The sequence below is a fragment of the Chenopodium album genome, chromosome 5 (assembly GCF_948465745.1).
Source record: "Chenopodium album chromosome 5, dcCheAlbu1.1, whole genome shotgun sequence".
Classification (NCBI taxonomy): domain Eukaryota; kingdom Viridiplantae; phylum Streptophyta; class Magnoliopsida; order Caryophyllales; family Amaranthaceae; genus Chenopodium; species Chenopodium album.
In genome coordinates this window covers 47,686,064-47,694,815 of record NC_137838.1, presented here as the reverse complement: position 1 = coordinate 47,694,815, position 8,752 = coordinate 47,686,064, and the positions used below count along the sequence as shown (strand labels likewise).

The 8,752-nt window shown below is 36.3% G+C and overlaps 1 non-coding gene across 1 annotated transcript; it reads right to left on the bottom strand.

Moving 5' to 3' along the window:
- Positions 1 to 8,646: 8,646 nt before the first annotated feature.
- Positions 8,647 to 8,752, bottom strand: LOC145633562 (small nucleolar RNA R71). Its single transcript, XR_014112874.1, has one exon. It is a non-coding gene; the product is annotated as a small nucleolar RNA R71 (small nucleolar RNA).

The window sequence follows — 8,752 nt, the reverse complement described above, 5'->3', positions numbered from 1 at the left end:
TTCAAGGAAATAATAAAACAACAATTAAATTAAATTAAATAAAAACAAGGTTAATTTTGGGGCCAAACCCTCAAACGATTCTACCTTTCACGCCTTGGTTTAAGGACAGAACCTCGAGTAAAATATGGACTCCTTTGAGTGCTTGAAGAGGGAATTTTGAAGTGAAAAGGGTAGGCTAGTGTTTAGGTTAAGAGCATAGAAGAGAAAAAATAAGAATAATAGAATTCTCGTTGCCCCGTTCATCAGAAATGAGGGGGTATTTATAGGGAAATGTGCCGAGGGAGCACACGGAACCCTAAAATGATAAAAAACCCTAAAAAATATCCCGTGACACGGTCAGACTGTACCGTGACACGGTTAGACAGTACCGTCAGACGGTACAAGTTCCCGTGACACGGTCAGTCTTTGGAGTGTCGCGGGAGATTTTCAGAAAACGGAACGGAAAACGCGTTAAGGGTTTACGCGGAAAGGACACGGAACTCCCCGTGTCACGGCAGACCTCCCGTGTCACGGGAAGTCCCACCGTCAGACGGGAAGAGTTCCCGTGACACGGTCAAGCTTGACCGTGACACGGTCAAGCCTACCGTGACACGGTCAACTCCAGTCCACTTTTCCGTCTAAATTCATTTTTAACCCTAATTTCTTTCGGCTTTTTGAGTGCCGATTGATAATTACGGGCTTTTTTTCTGACTTTTAATATTCGGGCTAAAATAATAAATAATAAATAAAATTAAATAAAATATTTGGGCCAAAAATAATAATAAAATAAAAAAGGTTTGGGCTTAAATTAAAACTATGCTTTTACCAAACACCAAGACTGATCCATGGACCTTTCAAAAATATGAATTTAATAAAATACGATTTTTTAAGCACTCTCGGGATTAAATACTAAACCCGACCAACAGTGGCGATGAAAGGTTATTTATCATCGGACTTGGTTTTGGGGAGACATTTTTAGGTGTCTACAATGCCTTTCTCCCATGTGGAGTTCAATGGATAATTAACATGAATCGTAAGTTTACCCATGCCCAAATTGGTCTACGTAAACCAGAAATGAGTTCGGGACCGAGGGTACTAAAATAACGTTTCTTTTAGGGAGGAATCGCTATTCTAGCCCTAGTGCGGCGTCTACTAGCTCTTCATTTTTCAAAATTTCATCACCAAACAATATATGCAACATGACACATAAAACATAGTTAGTTGATTTTATTTACACGGATTAATCATGTAAGAATTACATTGCAACGTCGTTATTCTTTATTTAATCAATATTCGTGAAAGAACAATAAATAAACAATATTCCCCTTGCCTTAAGTGATAAAACATCAATTATTATTCAAATTCTAGTCTTGATTAACGAAAGAGTATTATGTGAATTAATTAATTAAAAGTTTGTTTAAAGTGATCATACAACACTATTTATTCAATTAAAGTTATTTAAACAATAAAGGAGAAGTGATTTATCTAAGTTCTCAGGAAACTAACCGTTGTTCTTTTATGTTAAATCTCCGCTTAATGTGTTTATGGAATTTCTTTCTTCTTCGTACCTCCAAGGACTTCAATGGATTCAATTAGGGTTGGAAAATATTTGGGAAGAGAGAAGAAAAGGTAGTATGATAGTAAGAGAAGTTGAGAGATTAGGGTTTTGAGAATACTAGGGGTTTTTTTTTTTTTTTCTGAATTTTCAGTTCCCGGAAAGCCGAACGAAGACCCCTATTTATAGGCGTAGGGATCTTAGTTTAGGGTTTTAGAGTCGCGCCAAAAGGTGGCGCGCGCAACTGATTGAATTGCGTTGGTTTGCGGTTTGCCTTATACGAAAATGCGTTTTTAAAACTTCCATAACTGTTGATTGAAGAGTTGGATTAACGCTTCAAAGATATCATTGGAAATCTCTGAATGTCTTCTTTCCAATGCCGTTGGAATTAGGTTAAAATATGTTATGCATCAAAAGTAATGGTCGTTAGAGTGCAAGGATGTCGGTTTTAGGGCCCGGTTTAGTGTTTTAATCATAACTTCTTCTTTTTCGCTCGGAATTGGGCTTATAACAGACTGTTAGATAGCTCATTGAAAGCGATATCCATATGTATAGGAATTTTTAAAAACGCATTTTCAGCAATGTAGGTTCTATTGGATCCAATCATTGCATTTTATGCATTTGGGTCCATTATTAATCAAGTTTAAACATGTATGAACATGTTTTAGGCCTAAATAGTATTCGGACAAGGCTCTAAGATAAACTGGTCTCATTTATGGGTTTTAACTTACTTCATAATTCTTTGATTTGTCCATAAACATTTCAACTTTGATCTAACATGAAGAACGAATTTTTGTAACATCATCGCACTTCCTTTCGTGACAAGAGGCCAATAGTATGTGTCTACAGTTAGCCCCCTTTTTGATCGAGTCTAGAATAGACGATGATCAAAGTAGTCAAGGAAATAAATTCGAGACTCATTCTGTGAAGTTCTTAAAGAATAGAGAATTTTAGAAATGTTATGGATGTCGAAACGATCCTTGATTAGCTAAGTGTTTGAACAAGTAGATATTAAGGCTAGAAAAAGTTATCTCTAGTCTCAACGCGCTAAAGAATCTAGACTGATCGTTTGCATTTGTAGAACCCTTTTACAAGTAAAGGTGTTTTAGGTGATGTCAAGTCATGAGAAGAGATCAGTTTAAAAAAGAAGTAAAGAGGATGATTTCCTCTCAATGATGTCATTGTTGGTCTAAAGACTCTCGATATGTCATTGAAACTTTAGCCTGACATTAACAAAGTAGAAAGATGAAAAAGGTGATTTCGGCATTCGAGCCTAGACATTTTTGGCATTCAAGCCTAAATGTTTTGGCATTTGAGCCTAAATGTTTTGGCATTCGAGCCTTAATGTTTTAGCATTCGAGCCTAAATGTCTTGGTATCTAACCGGATGTCTTCAAGATAGAACTACATGTCTCATGACTGGAGGCACATATCCAAATCCAATAAGAGAGAAAAAAGTCAACAACTCTCTTAGCAGTTTTGTCCACAAGATGAGTACACGTGTCTTAGGACTGGGGCACGTGACTACATAGGCGCGACATTGTCTCGTCCCTTCTTTATACAGGGGGTGGACAGAAACCCTAACTGTCCACTAAGCTAGTAATCTCACTAACTACCGTATTTGCTTCCCATCAAGAAGTTTTTATTCCTGATGGTTCGGCGCGCCTGTCGACTCGTGAGCTAACGCCTAAAGTAATCCTCTACCTTTTAGTTCCGAGAGGTAGATCTCGCAAAGCTTGAGCTGAAGTGAAATTTTACGCAACACATACACCGTACAATTTTACGTTGTACGATACACCTTTTGCATTTTTACGCTGCATGACAACGCATTCCTTTTTGCTTTGGACGTGAAAAAAGAATAAAATTCGGACATTTATAACGTCAGTATAGTAAAATGACAAACCTGTCTATGGGTGGTTTTACGTAAAGCACCACCATGGAACGTCTTAAGACACTGTTACGAAAACCGTTTAAAACGTATGCTTAGGGAAGGCACAAAGCACGGTGTGCATGCAAGGTGATGCAAAAAACTAACAAAGAAGAAAACAAACTACAAAATGCAAAGCAATTTAAAGGGATAATTTGTGCGCCATTACGTCTAGTAACGAGCAAAAACCGTTGGAAAATGATTAAACAGATCAAAATCTTGATACCGGACATTTTAGTGACCAATATCTGCGCACAACTCAGTATGTCACGCAGGCCAGGTGCGCGCATCATTCTGAGTTGCGCAAGTCTATCGCGCGCAACTGATTCAGTTACGCGCAGCATTTAATTCAGCAAAAAGAAATCGCCAAACGCGATTTTCATTTCGCATTCTCTCGCCTCCCTTTTCGCCATTTTCGAACCTTTCTCTCTCTAGAAAGCTTGTTTTCTTGCGATTTTTGAAGCTGAGGGAAGTAGATCTCGCTCTTAATTCATATTTGCCATAATTCGTTTATTCTTGGCAGAATTTAGGCGATTTCAAACCGTTAAATCCCTAATTTTGAATTTGGGGGTTTTTTATTTGACTTGTTTTCATGAATTTGTTTGTTTGTTGTTGTGACATGTTTATGCAATTCATTGAAACCAATTTCATGTGATGTGATAAAGTATTGATCCTGTATGAGCATGTCAAGCATATATGTGTTTTTTTTTTCATTCAAATTTTGACTATGTGCTTGAACTTTATTTCTCTTTTTTGTTCCCATTGACTATTCTTGTTAATTTTAATGTAAATTGAAGTGTTTAGAACAACAATTATGCATTAAAATTATAAATGAAATTTTGAACTTTTATAATAGCATGAATTTTTTCTTGCGACTCATATTTTTTGGTTTTTTTTTCATGCGTAAGTTGCAAAATTGGTTTTAACAATGATTAAAAAAATTACCGATGGTTATTATTTACTTATAAAACTGTGATTTCAAGATTTCCACAAAACTAGTTAGTTTTAGGAAATTCTTGAAGAGATCATCGAACTGGAATAGTTTTGCTATACTTCGGGCTTATGACCCCCCATTTTATGTTTTCAATTATTGTAGCCCCCAATATTGGGTGACTTCGATGACTTGTTTGTTTTTTTTTAATAATGAGACCCTTTCATGATTCTTGAAATGGGTCTAGAAATCCTGTGTTTTGTGTTATTATGATAACAACTAGGATCTAGGAAACGATTAAACTAGTGTGTTTAAATCATTTTTTACCATTCATATTTTTAACAAAGAAATTAGCTAAGTCTAGTAATATTGGTCATTCATTAGAACAAGTAAGGGTAAAAATGAAATGTTGTTCAAATTTTTCGTCTATTCTTGCTACTTTTAAATTCTTTCTTTTGAGTTCAAATTTTGTCACTATTTTAAAGCTCGAGAAAGTAGATGTTATCCTCTTTGCGAAATTCCAATGTGTGCATGATGAGTGTCATTTATGGCACTCATAGGGTAGTCTTTTAGGAGGTTTTCACCCTATTTTTCATGGTTTTCTTTTATCATTTTGGTCTTTTATCCTTTAGTTTCTTTATTTCTTCTTTCTTCGTGTTTTACTTTCCTTTATGTGGTTTTCTTCGTGTTTCTCTTTTATATTGCTCTTTTTCTCTTCTATTTTCTCTCTTTGGCTACTTTTGTAGGTGCTTAAGGAGTTGCCTTGGCAAAGGAATTAAGAAGAGCAAAAAGATTTAAGCAAAGAAGAATCAAGCTTCTTGGTGAGGGCACGGAGAGGGCGCTCTACATCTACCTATTGTTGCGGGAGTGGGTCCTGAGAGCCGCGGGCGCGGATAAAGTGCAACAAAGTGGGAATTTTTGGCAGAAACTCTCTACGCCTTTGCCTTGGTCTAGCCGTGGGCGCGGAGAATCTGAAAAGACCGCTCCAGTTTGAGAGACCGCGGCCCCCCTTGTTTACTCTTGGAACATGGCATCTGTCGCCCCCTTAGCCACGGGCGCGGATGTCTTCACCGCGGGCGCAGGCTACAGTACCCACGGGCGCGGGTCTTACCCAGATTTCCCGCAGAGTTAGTTATAGGTTCTATACCCATTTCTCAGCCCCCGCGAGATATTCTGTAAGAGGGCGCGGACGATCAATTTTTCTTCTTTGTCTATAAATACTCTTGTAAATCCTTTTGAAGGCTAACTTTTAAATAATATTTCATTTGCTTAAGTTTTAGAGAGAGAAACTAGAGAGAAGTTAGAGAGAAAGTAGAGATTGGAATTCTAGGATTTGATTTGTATTACAACATTGCTTCAATCAAGTTTGGATTTCTTCTTCATATCAAAGAAACTTTGTGAGATTCCTTTCCTTTGAATTTACTTCAATTGCAATTTTCTTTAATACTTGAATGTTTGATTTGGATTTTGATTTAGGTTTGAGAATTTGTTGATTGATTGATTGATTTTCCATTTAATTTAGCTTGAAATGAATATGTTTGTGCTTGAATTTATTTTGTCTATCAATTTCACCATGATTAGTGAGTAGATTAGTTGCTAGGGAGAAGAGGAAGCATGCTTGATTGATGATTTTTACTAGTTGATCATCATTGATTGATTGAATTGTTGCAATTAAATTGGTTGACATAGTTATGCATGTGATTAATTAGACTAAGAGTGATCAACCTATAAGATTAATCTAGATTGCATTGAAAAAATCAATGACATGAACCCTTGATTTGAGAATTGCTTTAATTGATTGAATTTGATTGTGATTCTCCTTGTTAGCCATTCATAGTGAACCCTAGTTTTGTCTATAGGAGATAACCTATGAATTTCTTTGATTGCAACTATTGTTTGTCCCTTGTAATGTTTGAATCAATTGAGTGATCTATCAATTAGCATAATCCTTCATCTTGCATGTGGAACCTATATCCCTAGTGTTTAGTATATTGATTGAATTCTTTGATTTGTCTTTCTTCTTAACATTCTAGTTACCAACCTCAATCATTGATATTCTTCGATTTAGCTTGACAATACAGTATAGCATAGTTCCTACTCATTCCTTTGGGTTCGACCCTTGATTTACCGCATACTTGTATAAGGTTTGTTAAGTGTTTATTGATATGTTCATTTTATATAGTATTTTACCCCCGTCCCTTGGTCATAATTAGTAGTGTTTTTGGCTCTTTAGAGCCATTTTTTTTTACTAATTGGTGTTTTTCACTGTTTTCGAAGATTTGGTTGACTTTTGTAGGGATTTGCACTTTTAGAGCCTTTTCCTGAGATATTATAGAGTATTTGCGAGCATTGGAGAAGCACGACCAGTTTCTATAGCCCAGGGCTGGTTAAAGCAATCGAACCGGTGATTAAGGGCTCGATAAATGTGATACCGGGGCATTTGGACCGAGTATTCAAGACCTGAAGAGGAAATCCAGATTGGCCCGAAGAATTGGAGCACAATTGAAGTCCAGAGAATGGCCCAAGAGTGCCGCCTGGCCATTATAGGTCTCGCTCGAAGGCACGTCCGGCCGGGCGGGGAAAGTGAATCTGGCACCCGAACTCGTGCCCGGTTGGGCGCGAGAGACGCACCTGGAAGTAAAAAGGCGGGCCTGATCGGGCGGTGCTTCGCCCGATCGGGTGCTTGTTATTATTAGGCGGTTTAATCGTCGTTTAAGTTTGTTTTAGTTTAGGATTCTTGCTTAATATAAATACTTTTCCGTTAAGCGAGTTGAGTATCTTCTTTTACTCTTTCTTAATTCTTCTCTTAAATTTTCTCTCTTTACTTAGCTGTTAGATTAGTTTCTCTCTCTACAACTTTGTCCTTTACTCTTAATTTCAGATTACTTTGGTAACGATTTCTTCTACTTTAATCTTAGTTATTTATTTTAATTCTTTCATCATGTCTTATTTTATTGCTTTGATTTGTATAGATTTAATTATGTGTGAGTAGTTTTATTTCTAGGGTTTGTGGGGATCCTTAAATAATATGAAGGGGTAATTTATTGTTGTTGATAATCAATGCTAGATTAATTTCCTACTTATTGATTTAATGCTTTGTGAATAGATTAGTCCTGATATTTTATGCAAGAGTTTAACAATATTGATTCGAGATTCAAGAGATGAGAATTGAAGTTTAGGTCTAGTTTCAATAGGCAGGTTAATTTATAAATGGTTAAGTCGTGATTCGAGAGATGAGATTTAACACCGGTAGATTAATTATGTGATTGTAATACGTAGCGAAATCCCTTTATGATCTGATTAATTTATGCATCAATGATTGATTATTATGTTTTACCCTGGAATGTTATTTATTGGTGACCCTATGCCCTAGGCCTTTATTCATTGTTTTCTCTTTACTCTTAATCTTTGTAGTTTAGTTTTATATCGATATTATTAAATTTTTACTTGTTAATTTAGATTGCTTAATTTAATTAGCAATAGAAAGACCAGTTTCCCTGTGGATTTGACCCTACTTCCCTATATGCATTAGTTAGAGGATTTAGGAATTATTTTTGATTTGGTGATTAAGACTTTAGACTGTCAAATTTTGGCGCCGTTGCCGGGGAGACGATTTTATTTTTTTTTCTGATTATTTCTGTAGTCTAGATTATTTCTTTTTGTCTCAGAGAACGTTAGTTCTTTGAGACAAATCTCATATTTGCTTTTAGTTCTTTGTTTATGCCTAGGTTTTCTAGATCAGGAAATATCCCATTCGATCCCGAGATCAAACGATCCTTCCATAGACAAAAGAATTTCTACAAGCAACGTCTGGCGGGTTCTGGTGATAATAATAATCACCAATTCGAAGGTATCTTTAGATCTAGAATCAGAGATGGCAGTACCTAAGAAGCTCAATGATTATTCACAACCAAAGCTTACAGATTTTTTGCACCTTACTCCCACTCCAGCTCTTGATGGGGTATAGTTTCAGATTAAACCCCAATTTATAACGATGATAGAAAGGAAACAATTCAGTGGAGCTAAGGGTGAAGACCTAAATATTCATATTGCAGACTACTATCAGTACTGTAATACCATCAGGCAAGCTGGGGTCACACAAGACCAAACCAGGGAGATTCTCTTTCCTTTCTCTTTGTGTGGAAAAGACAAATTATTGTTTAATGGATTATATATAACTGCACTTGGTATAACTGACTGGGAAACTCTTGTTTTGAATTTTTACAATAAACATTATCATGTAGAGAGAACAGCTGTACTACGGAGTGCAATTCTGAACTTTGCCCAAGAAGCCGATGAAACTTTATATGAGGCTTGGGAGAGGTTTAAGGATCTACAAAGAGAATGTCCCCACAATAATC